This window comes from Nuphar pumila, chromosome 1 (genome assembly GCF_984573655.1).
Source record: "Nuphar pumila chromosome 1, dmNupPumi1.hap1.1, whole genome shotgun sequence".
Taxonomy (NCBI): Eukaryota; Viridiplantae; Streptophyta; class Magnoliopsida; order Nymphaeales; family Nymphaeaceae; genus Nuphar; species Nuphar pumila.
This window is the reverse complement of record NC_143249.1, coordinates 1337362-1352107: the sequence shown is the minus strand read 5'-3', so window position 1 is coordinate 1352107 and position 14746 is coordinate 1337362.

Below are 14746 nucleotides of genomic sequence, written 5' to 3'. Positions count from 1 at the left end.
ACCAGAGGATTGAACGATGATATCTCCCTCGGTTCGGCGTCCAAAGGAACAAAATGACAGTAATCCACCATTTGACGTTCAATTAAAACCAAAGGGTGGGGGGGGGGGGGGGAGTGATCGGCCCTTCTGCCTGTGCACTCCAGTGTTCTAAAGGAAAATGGTTGAATGGCCCTTTCCATCCAATTGGGTGTCACTGAAACTCCCAGCCACCGATCGCACCTGATTGGCACCGCCAAATATTAAAAAAATGCAATAAAAATTAAATTTTCAATGATTCATCGGGAACATGTCGCTCTGATACCAATTGTTGGATTTGGAATCCACCAAAAAAACTAAAAGGATTGATATTCATGTTCACGCTAAATCATTGAAAACAAAACAAAAACTAAATCTTAATGTGAAAGCATACCTGAATCCATTGGCACTCCGATAAATTGTTGACGGGTATGATCTTTCAAAACCTGTATACGCAACTCCTTCCTTTCTTTGAACTTTATGAGAAGGATTTTTTTCTTTTCTTGAAGGGGAGTCTAAAGAGTGGGTCACTATATATGGTTTGGAGACCATAACCTAATTATAACTACATGGGAGTTTCTTTCTAATTCAACTCATCGTAGAATAAAAAAAAGATAGATAAGGGTATAAGAGGTTTCTTCACGTAAGAAGTCCATACCATAAGAGATTTCATATGGCACAACCTAATCATATCACGTAAACTGAGCTTGAACCATAGACAGCCTATAATGTATGATTTGTCATATGTAGGCCCACACTATTTTTTCCAACAAGACCCTTCTCGAACAGCTGAACTAGGGTTTTTCACTCACTTGCTTAATCTCCCTTACGGACCCCAATTCCTCGCTGACATCGCTGCCAATTGGGAGTCCAAAACATCATCCACACCAGTAACATCTCTCTCTCTAGGGTTTTCTTTCATAGATAAGTAGAGGATGACCAACAAGAAAGGTGGAATTGAAGGCAATGCCTCTCCTTTCGATATGGCCAAGCTGGGTACCACTGGTCGGCTCTCTTTATCTGTAAAACCCTAATTTTGTTTCTAGTTTAGTGTTGATGTAGCTCTGAGTGCGGAGGATCGGGCAGGGCTTGTGAGTAGGGGTGGCAAAATCTGACACGACCTGCCAACCCGACCCGCCAACCCGCTTCTTAGCCAGGTTCGGGTTTGGCTTAAACGGGTTCGTGTCGTAAACGGGTCGACCCGCCTAACCCGTTTATTAAACGGGTCGGGTTCGTGTCAGGGGTATGCCAACCCGCCAACCCGGCTGACCCATTTAATAAACGGGTTAGGCGGGCGGGTCAACCCATTTACCCAAACCCGACCCGCCAACCCGTTTACTTGGCCCCGACCCGCCCGCCAACCCATTTACTCGTACCTGACCCGACAACCCGTTTACCCAAACCCGACCCGTCAACCCGCCCGTTTACCCGACCCGACCCGTTTATTAAACGGGTTAACCGTGTCGTGTCGGGTTACCCATTTAATAAATGGGTCGGGTTCGTGTTTGCCACAGCTGACCCGTTTAATAAACAGGTTGGGTGCGTGTTGAGGTATGCTGACCCACCAACCCGCCGACACGACCCGATTGCCACCCCTACTTGTGAGCGCTCTCAAGGTGAGGCGGATTTAGTGACGCTGACTCTAATTTCTTTGTTTCTTTTGTTTTTGTTTTCTTCTGGGATTTTGCTTCTTCCATGTTTGATGTTTATTGCATTCGTTGTTGGGTATTTTTGCTTGATTACTTGGGGAAATCGGTGCAGAGAACAAGCTGCAACGACCTTGCTGGGCAGCACTCGGACTTGCTCGACTCGCCAGCGAGTCACGTCTCTTCAGGAGATTCACGTTGGCATGCCTAAATCCGTTGGGCGCTTTGCCTTTTTTCCTTCATTGGTTCGGGTCTTATGTAGATCTATTTTTTAACTGGGTCTAATAAATAGACTCAAACCTGACCCAGTTTGATTTGAGTCCATAATTAGTTTTTGGTACGGTTGAAAATTGTAGACCCATACGGGTTAACATGTTTAGATAAAAAATGGATCGGTCCCAAATGGGTAGGGTCTTAATTTGATTCATGTTTGGGTTGGTTCTAGATATTACTAAAATTGTTGACTTGTATGGGTTAATTGGTTTAGGTATAAATGAGAGAGTTTGTTTTAATACAAGGTCTATTAGGATTTTTCAACTTTGTTGAGTTAGAAAAGTTGTTATCTTAAAGAAACCCTATTGGATTAATCATAATCTGTCTACATTATGTTCATGTTTGGATTGGGTCCACGATGAGTTTGGGTTCGGGTTGGTTTGGGTATGAAAACGGGTCAGGTATGAAATGATTTTGGTAATACCAGGTTAGGGTTCAGGTCCGTTCGAGTATAAATTGCATAAGACCGTTAGTGTATGGTATAAAAACGGGGCTGGGTCTAATCGGTTTCGGGTATATATTTTTTATACTTAATACCAACCCGTTCATAGATCTGAATTTTGAACCCAACCTGAAAGCGTTCCAAGATCTCGATGGCATGATAACGTTTTTATCTGTCAATGGATTGTGTTGTATGGAAGAAAAAAAAAGGAAAAACACGGATAACTTGAAAGTAAGCCAGTAGAGCAGAGCAGGTAAACAAGCCGAACAACTTGAACTCGCCTTGCCTTCTTTTTATGTATAATGGCTTGCATGTTTTGCTCATCACGAGCTCGACCACGCCCAAGTTCCCTCACTATGGTGGGGTTTGATGGCTGGACACACTCGTCCAAGACCAACTCGTTTCTGGAACAATGTGTCCACGAAATGCAATGGACTGCTGCATCTCATTTTGGAGGGACAGTTTGGGTGTTTATTGGCATTGTGGGTCCCACATGTTCTGAGGTGCAAGGTAAACTAACCGAGCAGCTCGTAACTCAGCTTGTCACGAACTAGTTCATGATCCGTTTGTAGAGCTGGTGTGTTGAGCCATGAGCAGCTCGTTTAGTTTAAACAAGTCGACCCTCAACATAGGAGGGTATATATATATGAGTGGTAGCTGTGTAACCCTTAAGTGCGCAACTACCAGCGCAATCATACTGGCCGTCCATTGCGGCCTTGATGGATGGTCAGTGCAAAAAAAACTCAAAAAAATGCTGAAAACAGTGTTTTCCACTTTTTTGGCTTTAGCGATGCTCAAAAGGGTCGTTAAAACACTTAAAGAACACAAACATCCTTTTTTCAAAAAGTGTTTTAACATGCTTTTTAGCGCGCTAAAGCTTAAAAAGCAGAAAAAATTGCTTTTAGCGAGTTTTTCCACATTTTTTTTTGGTGCATATTCATCAAGGCTGTGATGGCCAGTACGATTGAACTGGTAGTTGCGCACCTAAGGGCTCACAATGTTTCAAAATTTTATGACTTAAAAAATTCTTATTTTATGTCCCAAAAACATGATCCAAAGCATAATTTCTATCAAATAAACTATGTGAAGTACATTCATATGGTTTAATTGAGAAGATACAACCTACAGTCGTGACTGAGGCACCGTATCATTACTCATATATATATATATAAGTGCAATATATAACAAAAAAGAATTCATAAAAATATATAAAAAGAAGGATGCATGAAAAATATATACATAAAACATGAACCATTAAGTGTAATATGTAAAAATATATATTTTAAGTTTTAATTATATGTATGTATATATATATTCCATGTATAAATAATTAACGTGGAATGTTTTTACATGAGCCAGCTAGTGTTAGGCTTATCTCATTCTGGGACTAGCCAAGCTCAATGAACCGAGCCCATGCTCGGTTCGGCTCGGCTCGTTTACCAGCCGTAGATGCAACAGTCCCCGCAGACTGTTGCTTCCCGCCCATCAAACCCCTTGCATTTAATTAACTCGGATTTGATGTAATGCGGATCCACCCTAAGACCAAGGTCCAAGGCAATGAAACTCTGAATTTCGTATTTCATTTGATGAGATTCAAATAGGGATGTCAACGTGTCAGATTCGGGTGGATCTAGCCATTACCAAATCCCACTTAATCGGGTCTGACATTTAAATCAGATTCAGATTCGGATGAAAAAAGATTAAACCAAATCCGGAACCGATTTGTCCAAATCCTGATTTTACACTTAATTGAATTCGGATCTTAGTCAGATTCGGATTAAGATTTCAATGCAAAATTAATACAGAATCCAAATCCTATTTTTTTTGGGATCTGGATTTGGCTACCGAATCTGTCTAATCGGATTTAGATTAGGGTCGGATATAGGGTTACATCCGACTCGATGACATACCTAGATTCAAATTTTAGTTGAAATACACATATCTACGATACAAATAGATCTGAGGGTGCAAATCCTCATATATGGGATATTCAAACACACCCCTAGGTTTCAGAGGGAGGATCCTCCCAGGTGCAATGTGATTGCACACTTTTCATGTGCTGCTGCACCTGATCCTCCCTCACGTTTCAGTGACATGGAAGGGAAGACACATTTGCACAAAAGGGAGGAGAATCGAGTGTTTCGTGCGAAAGTGCCTCTTTAGGGGGGTGGGTATGACAGAATTTTCTTACAAAGCGTGGGCCACACCTTATGACTGTTGTTTTCATTGAAGTTGGGGAATGCCCATTTTCATAAGAAAATGGATTGCTTTCTCACCATTTGGTATGAGCCAATCTCAAACTTTCTCATTAAAAAATTTGTTTTCATATAGGGAGAACGAAAAGATTTTAACTTGCATACTTGTTTACAATTTTATCTCCAAACTACAAAAAAAATGAACTTTTAGCTTCTTAAATCATGTTTAGCAAATAATTGATTTGCATATTATTATATAATATATTTGAAATTATATGAACAAAGCTGAGCTGAGGCAATGCTCAAGCTCCTCTTATTTAACATAATAAGCTCATAATACGTTCAATACGAGTTTTCCATACGTTTGAATCAGCTTATTACCGAGCCATGTTGCGAAGGGCTCAGTTGTGTGGATTCAAACGGTTCGGATTCAGGTTAACATCAAATTCAATTAATCCAATATTGACTAATCGGACTCAGATTCAGATGGACAAATGATGACACTGAATCCCAATAAATATATGTAATCAGATTCAGATATCCATTACATTTGGTTGTGAATCCTATACCAATTCCGAATCAAATTATTAATCATATTCGGCTATCTCTTAGCCAAGTCTGACTAATTGGATTCATGAATCAGATATTGAATAAATCCAATCCATTGATATCCCTACTCTGTTGGCTTATCAATCCAGTTAAAAGATTGAAACCAAAGTTGGCTTTAATTATTTTGATAACAATGTAAATTGATCATCTTAATCTATTAGTTTAGTAGACGTTCCTTCCCTTATAAACCAAAGTTAAAGCATATATAGTCACAAGTATCGTGGATATTTTGCGGGGAAAAAAAACCCATAATTTTATTGTGGTATTTTCAAAAGCTGATGGTATTTATAACAAGAAATATGATGTTTCCAAATATCACCTATGTATAAAATATTTTTTTCTGTTATATCGAGTTAAAACTTTACAGGGATTAGGAAAAAAAGGAAATTAATTTTGGTGGATATGATGATATATAGTAAGAGTATAAAGTTTGAATCAACGGGCCGGGGCTCCCCGTGGTTAATTGGTAAGAGTTGTCGGTTTAATTACGTCTCCCTGTGGTGGGACGTTGCAGGTTCAAAACCCCAGTGGTACGTTGAATAATAACTGGTGGGGTCTGCCCTAACCATAGGCTTGCCTTCAAAAAAATTGATGATTATTTGAAGGGTTGCCTTCTTGTACGTAGTTGGGCCAAAGCCTGGGATGCTGCACCACAATTGAAGCAGCAAGAGCAATTAAGAGTGGTCCAGGCCAAGGCCAATAAAAGCGGTACTCTTGCTTTTCAAGAGCAAGGGGTTCCATCTATATACACGCCAAATCATTGATTGCCAAATTGCGTAAGCCGAGTGGCTTTCTTAATTTTAGAATAGACAAGATTTTTGCAACTGGTCCTCTGCGTATTGCAGCACACCAATGAGAGAGAGAGAGAGAGAGAGAGGCTTGTGTGTAGAGTATGCGTCCGCGTTGGCAAGGTTGGAAAAGCGAGTGATGAATGCACGAATCGCGGGACTCGAGGAATTGAAGAATGACATGGAGTCCCCCACGTCCACCCCTTTGCCCTTCGGCCCTTCCGTCCCTTCAGTTTCCATCATCTGATGTTGGGCCCCACAGGCACCGTATCCTCCCTCAGTATCAAACGGGAAGAAGCTTCAACCTTGTTTTTCTGGCATGCTGTTTGTTATATATCTTGCATGGTCTATATATTAATTTATATAAGCTCATTTTTAGTGTTTATTTTGGTGTTTTAGTTTGTCTCGAGTCAATGTGCTAAAGTCGGGAAATCCATTTTTTCAACGTTTCAATGCTTTTGTGACCACAGCCGGGTAAGGGCTAAGTCTGGAAGTGGACCCGGACCTCACCGCACTGGGGTGGGTACACGTGCGGAGACACTTGTGGTCCCTACCCCGGCTTTGGTGGAAAGCCCCTTCAAAAAAGCCTGGCTTCGAAGTCTCTGCACATCCATCGGATGGATGGACGGCCAGATGATCACAGAGAACATATTCCTCCCAGTCCCCCATTCACCACCACCTCACCTTCCCTTTTTCTCGGCCCCACCTGCGTGATTTCTACGCGTTATCTTCGCCTCACCATGCATGCCGCATGCATCATGCATGTGCCATGTATCATGGTGGATGATACGCCCTGGGCCCCACTAGGACCCTGCTACCCAACGAGACGAGTCCGTCGTTAACTATGTGGCGTTCGTTTTTAACTGCTGTCAATCAACTAAATTTTTTTTACTGAGCGCCTTTATTTTATTTTATTTTATTTCCTGATGCAGACCTACCTTTTGCATTTCACGTACCACCTTTTCTGAAATTCGTGATATAGATCTATGTTTTCCTGACAATAGCCAAATAAGGACATGGTCTAACTTATCACATAACTTTACCTAGTTAACCCAAGTTACTTTTTTTGGTTTTCCTCACCGAGAACTGGACTGCTTGATGGGTCCACCTCCTCGATGGGGGTCACAGGCGGGAGGGTGTTGTGTGTTCTCCCCCGAAGATGTGCTACAGTGAATGTTCGGGGTCCGTATATAAGCACGTGGGGCTCGTATTCTCATGTGTGTCAACATCACTTAGCATCGGAGTCCAGTGCAGTTGTAAAGACTTAAGTACCCTTTTTTGCTATTCTCGCCATAAAACGACGGATCGAGAAAATAACAAAAATGTCCTTCATTCAAAAAAAGGAAAACGATGGTTCGAAAAAAGGATAAAAATGTCCTCTATCCAAGGAAGTCGAGGATGATGTTAACTCTTCAAAGTCCAAACAGCAAAATGAACCTGAAGCGCTCTCTCTTTCTTTTTTGTTTGAACTTTCTGTCGTCATCTTTTTCTTCTTCTTCTTCTTCTTCTTCTTCTTCTTCTTCTTCTTCTTCTTCTTCTTCTACAACGGAGTCTTTCAAAGTACAATTCGTCTTCTCCTACGTCGGCAATACTTCCGATCAAGGCTATGTCTTTCAGGCCACCCTGACGCTGCTCAACACGGGCATTTGCACCCTCAAGTCTTGGCGGGCATTCGTCGGGTTCTGGCACCGCGAGGTCCTCATCTTGACCTATGGCGTCGTGCTCTCCGACATGACCCACCTCCCCGCCAACGTCGAGAATGGCACGTTCCTCTCCGACTTCCCTATCACGGACCTTAAGACTGCCATCGGGACGGCTGGCGACTACAGCCTGATCACAGCGAATATCGTGCTCAAGGGGGCAGAGTTCAGCACTGCGATTTATGATTTATACACAGTAGTGATTTCATAAATCGCTACTCGATATAGCGATTTTCGTAAATCGTTACTCGATATTCTTCGATTTACAAAAATTAAGTAGCGATTTATAAAAATCACGTAGCAAAAAAATAAATAAATGGCAAATCGCTACGTGATTTTCGTAAATCGAAAAATATCGAATAGCGATTTACAAAAATTGCTATATCAAGTAGCGATTTACAAAAAAATGCGTAGCAAAAAAAATAGAAAATGGATAAATAGAGTAGTGATTTACGAAAATCGCATAGCAAAAAAAATAGAAAATTGCTAAATCGAGTAGCGATTTACGAAAATCGCGTAGCGAAAAAAAAAAACAGAAAATCGCTAAATCAAGTAGCAATTTACGAAAATCGCATATCAAAAAAAAATAAAAAATCGCTAAATCGAGTAACGTTTTACGGAAATCGCGTAGCAAAAATAAAAACAAAAAATCGCTAAATCACGTTGCGAAAAAAGGCAAATCGCAACGCGATTTTTGTAAATCGTCTAGCAAAAAAAATATTATCCTTTTTCTAGAATCATCATTTCATGACACCAATGGCGGGAAAGGGTTTTACAAAAATCATGAGCAAGAAACAACCGAAGGAAACAATAAACAAGAACGATCAAACAAAACACAATGACACACAGATTTACGTGGAAAAACCTCCCCACAAATCCAAGAATGAGTAAAAAACCATGGCCGCCCAGAGTAAAAACTTTATTGCTCTTTTTTTATAGTTACAAGAGGGGAAAAAAGAAAGAATTTATACAAGGGCCAAAAAAAAATTTCTTCTGGGGGGCGTTGCCCCCCAGAGACCCCATTTCAAGGGAAGCACCCCCCCCTCCTGTAAGGTCAAAAACTCTGAATCAGGCTCCACAACTCATCAAGTTGAACCATGCTACAGTCAGTGTGCAGGTCAATCGGTGCTTGATGGAGCAGTGTAGGATCGTCTGTTGGATGTGCACAGAGGCAGAGAGAGAGGGTTGATGTTCATGGCCTTCTTCAGGGGGATTCATTTCTCGGATAATCTTGCAGTGCAGGGACTGGGTCTTAAATAACCATCTACACGGTACTTAAGTCTTTGCAACCGTTTCTTTTCTAGAATCGTCGTTTTATGGCACCAATGGTAGAAAGGATACTTAAATCTTTGCAACTGCAACAGACTTCGACGCTAACTGATGCTGACAAACATGGGGATATGAGTTGCACGTGCTTACATATGTGGCGCTCATTCGGACCCGTGAACACGCCCCCTTATAACCTGCTTTGGTCACCAACACCCAAGCCCTTACGGAGCCCACCAGTTAAGGGCACCTGCACACCCGGTGAAAGTCAAACCTGGGATGAAGTGGTCAGCACCTTCACCTCAAGCCCGCTGCCCGGGGGGTGTAAGTTGCATTTTTTTAAATGTCAAATATATCCTTGCACTCTTTTCTTCCTCAATCATCAAAATATTTATATGGTTCTGACCCATGCTTGTACGGACCATTACAAAAACATGGGTTATACCTGATTTTGAATTTGGGTTTTAGTTTTTAGATCTCTGACTCAGATCTCATGATAAACCTATTAACTTCAAGTACTAAAATGGGTGTCATTAGACCCAATTTTAACCCAAATCCCACTTTAATGCAATTTGGGTTTTAACCTTGTTCTGAATAAGCCCAAATATATTTTTTAAAGAGTTCAATAAATCATGAAATTTATCACAATTTTTTCAAGATTTTTTGTTAAAAACATTATAAAATTACCGAACCTAAAGCAAGTTTGCTTGCATATGATGTGATTCAAAATCGCAAAAGATTCTATCTCATAATGATTTCAAGTCACCAAGTGGATGGTGTGAACTGGAATCACATCAGAAGTAACACGGTCTCAAATATGATATTTTCTCACGTTTGCTTAACAACAACAACAACAACTACGCCTTCATCCCAAAACAATTGGGGTCAGCGATATGAACCAAAAAAGAAAATCATTTTGGGTCTTCCACATGAATCCTTTTCCTCCAATCATTTCTATCCAACGCCATGTCCTCGGTGAGGTTCAAAGCATTCATATCCTTTCCTATCATCTCCATCCAAGTCTTCCTAGGCCTACCCCGACCTCTTTTAACTAATATATTTTCCCATTTCTCCAACCTTCTAACTGGAGCATCATTAGGCCTTCGCCGAATATGTCCAAACCACCGTAAACGATTCTCTCGCATCTTATTTTCAATGGGTGCAACACCTACCTTCTTACGTATCTCTTCGTTCCGAATCTTATCTTTTATTGTATTTCCACACATCCATCTAAGCATCCGCATCTCAGCTACACTCATTTTTTGAATATGATGTCTCTTGGCAGCCCAACATTCCGTATCATAAAGTAAAGCGGGTCTAATAGTCGTCCTATAAAACTTTCCCTTCAACCGCAATGGCATTCTACGATCGCACAGCACTCCAGTAGCACTTTTCCATTTCATCCACCCAACCTTTATCCTATGATTTACATCTCCATCAATTTCTCCATACTTTTGAATGATGGATCCCAAATATTTGAAATAATCATTCACCGGTATATCTTGCTCACCAAGCTTCACTACACTCCCATCACTACTTCGTTGCTTACTAAACCGACATTCCATATATTCAGTCTTACTCTTACTCAACTTAAAACCTCTAGCTTCCAATGTCTGTCTCCATAATTCTAACTTAGCATTAACCCCAGCTCTAGACTCATCAATCAAAACAATATCATCAGCAAACAACATACACCACGGTACATTTTCTTGAATTGATCTCGTAAGCTCATCCATCACTATCGCAAATAGGAAAGGGCTTAAAGCAGATCCTTGATGTAACCCAACCGTTATCGGAAAATTGGTTGTCACCCCTCCACAAGTGCGGACATTGGTTACTACTCCTTCATACATATCTTTAATTATACTAATGTACTTGAGAGAAACACATTTCTTCATCATTGTCCACCAGAGAACGTCCCTAGGTACTCTATCGTATGCCTTCTCTAAATCAATAAAAACCATATGCAAATCTTTGTTCCTTTCTCTATATCTTTCAATAAGTTGTCTAAGAAGATGTATAGCTTCCATAGTTGATCTTCCAGGCATAAAACCAAATTGATTCTCCGATATCATGACAACCTTCCTCAACCTAGACTCAATCACCCTCTCCCAAAGTTTCATAGTATGACTCATGAGTTTTATAACACGATAGTTTGTGCAATCTTGTATATCACCCTTATTCTTATATAAAGGCACCAAAGTACTCTTCCTCCACTCATTAGGCATCTTATTTGTTCGCCAAATCAAGTTAAAAAGATTTGTCAACCATTCTAAACCTTTCTCTCCCAAGCATTTCCAAGCCTCGATAGGTATACCATCTGGGCCAACTGCCCTTCTTGATTTCATTTTCTTCAAAGCCTCTGCAATTTCTTTTTTTTGAATCTTGCGCATGAAGTCACGATTTATCTCATGAAAAGGAATGTAGAAGTCTCCAAGATCTTGAGCATGACTATCATTAAATAGCTTATCAAAATAATCTTTCCATCTCTCCTTAATCTCCTCATCTTTGACTAAAACCCTTTGCGTTTCATCTTTGATACATCTAACCATACCCAAATCCTTCGATTTCCTATCTCTCATCTTTGCAAGCCTATAAATATCCTTCTCGCCTTCTTTGGTATCCAACTTGTCATAAACCTCCTTATATACCTTAGCCCTCGCGTTTCGAACAACTTTTTTAGCTTCCTTCTTTGCTATCATATACTTCTCCAAATTCTCATTATCACGACTCTTACTTAGATTTCTATAACACTCTCTTTTAACTTTAATAGCTAATTTGACATCCTCGTTCCACCATGATGTATCCTTACCTAGTGGTGCACCGCCTTTAGACTCACCCAATACCTCCTTAGCTACTTTTCGCATACCACCCGCTATCTTATTCCACATTGATTCTGAATCCTCCTCGAGACACCAATCAACTTCCTTAACTACCTGCTCTACAAACATTCATTGTTTAGCTCCTTTCAGTGCCCACCACTTAATTCTAGGATCTATCCTATGTCTATCCCTTTTGCGGCATTGTCTAATTCTAAGATCTAAAATTAAGACTCTATGTTGTGTAGCTACACTTTCTCCTGGTATAACCTTACAATCGATGCAACAACCCCTATCTCTCTTTCTAAGTAGGAAAAAATCTATCTGACTCGTATTAACCCCACTTTTAAATGTTACTAGGTGAGACTCCCTCTTCCTAAACCAAGTGTTTGCTAAGATCATATCATAGGACAAACAAAAATCTAAAATCCTTTCTCCACTTTCATTTCTTTCTCCTATACCATAGCCTCCATGGATATTCTCAAATCCATCCCTACTAATGCCTACATGTCCATTAAGGTCACCGCCGATGAAAAGCTTTTCTCCATAAGATGTCTCTTGTACTACTCCATCTAAATCTTCCCAAAATTGATGCTTAATGGAATCATCTAAACCTACTTGAGGTGCATAAACACTAATAATATTAATAATATCCGTACCTAATACTAATTTAATAAGTAAAATTCTATCACCCTTCCTACGGACCTCAACTACATTATCTATAAACTGACGACTCATAACAATCCCTACTCCATTCCTATTCCTATTTATTCCTGTATACCAAATCTTATATCCCCAAGGTTCTATCACTTTAGCTTTCTCACCTACCCATTTGGTCTCTTGAAGACATAAAATATCAATCTTTCTCCTACACATAACATCTACTAACTCTACCAACTTACCAGTTAAAGACCCTATGTTCCAAGTGGCTAACCTAATTTTATGGTCTTGGACTAACTTCTTTACCCCCACCCGTCCAACAAAGCGAGGGAACCCTTGCCTATTTGACACCACACCCGGGCGCCGGTGTGACGCGTCGCTTCTGGGCGACGACCTAGCAACCCTTGCACATTTATCACTGCCTCCGGGCCTAGAGAGTACAGCGCGTCGCTCAGTAGGGAACGCCCCAACGAAATTCTCATATTGGTTCATTTTCATAGGATATGACAAAGTTTTTATGCTGGCTGTCACAGGCCTACCGCAACCCTCCTCCTTTATCCGGGCTTGGGACCGGCAGTGTATAACTACACAGGCGGAGTTAAAAAATGGGGCAAATGAAATTGTTCCATGACAACCTTGGCAGAATGATTCTCATTTGAGGGGCAAGAAAACGTGTACTGTAATTACCCTTTTAACGTTTTCCTATAGATAAAGCATATAGTTTCTCATCTTTGTAGGCAACGAGTGGGTTATCCCACCCTCGCAGGCTTCTAATGATAATGATGATGGAGGACTAAAACCTATTGTCTTAAGAGGAAAAAAGCCATCAGAATTTCTGAAGTCTTAACATGGTAGACCGTCAGTGTCAACTTTTGAGGTTCAACACCTTTCCATTGGCTGCTCAAAATAATCTAGAATTAAATTTTCTCAACAATAACCAAGGCCACATTTGTTTCATGCAACTTACGTGGGAGAATATTGAGTTGGCAACTTGATATAACCCTTTCTCACCATGAATGAAATAAACATGAAATAGTAAAAATATATCATGCTAGCACAAGTGATCCCAGTTTTTTCCACCAGCAACTACTTTTTATATATAAATCCATTCATACTTTCTCCCTAAGAAAGCTTTCACATAAGCTGAACTAGCAATACTTTTTATAAATCATTGCCCGTTTACATGTAAAACCTTACCTTTACATTGAAATGAAGCAAAGAGGCCTAAGTGGTCAGGACCAATGTTATCAGTATCGGTATGTATATATCGGCTCATATGCATCATATTCTCTAGGCCTAAACCAGTTATTTTTTAATCAATATAAAAAATACCAAAAAATATTTTTAAATATTATTTTAAAATTTAACATGTGTCACGTTATGATTGACACATAATAATTTATTATTATTTTTGGGCCGATACAGAACAATTCAGTTGAGCGATACTGACATTGGTCTGGACCCAATATCAATCAAACAAGTTTTCAAAAAAAGAATAGGGCAACTGTTTTGCAAATGCTGTAGAAGAGATTGGTGCTCAGAATACCTTTATTTTCTTGAGGGATGGTGCTCAGAATACCATTAAAGCAAAGTGTTTTGCAAATGCCATGTTGTTACAACTGAGAATACAGTTGATATCAGATGTGAAGTAATTCATAAAATCATGAAACTAAGGAATGAAATAAGGGTGGGGTGGGGTGGGGCTCCGTCTGAACCCACCCCATTTGGAAACATAAAATGAGGAATGGATCATGGATGAAAGTGAAAATCAAAACCCATGCAGAGATAAGAGGCAAGGATGGACTTACTCTTTCTTCCGACCTGCCCCATCCTTGATCCTGTTAATAAAATTACTAATATATCATTATTATATTATAAAATAACATGTAAATCCTATATATATATATATATATATATATATATATATATAAACCCTAAAAGAGTCATTTTTCTCCTCTCCCTTTCCTCACCTTTTCTATATGCTCTAAAGGACTTTAAATCCTGAGAAAAATGGTGATCCATCCAAACCTGCTCCATTTGGGGCAAGAATGGAAGATATGAAATCGAGAATGAATCCAAGATGGAGGTGAAAATCAAAACCCGCCATGGGGATGGAGGGCAAAATTTTGAGACAGGGCAAGGGTGGAGATCTTGTCATCCGCACCCGCCCCGGTCCAGTGTCATCCCTAGAATGAAATACTATTCCTGTTAACATGAAACGAATTTTGCATTTTTTTCTTTCATAGATTTCTACAACATTTTTTAATTCATCTAGATCTTTATGAGAAAAAAACAGAAATTGTGTTCTAAAAGATCCTGATATATTCTCTTGC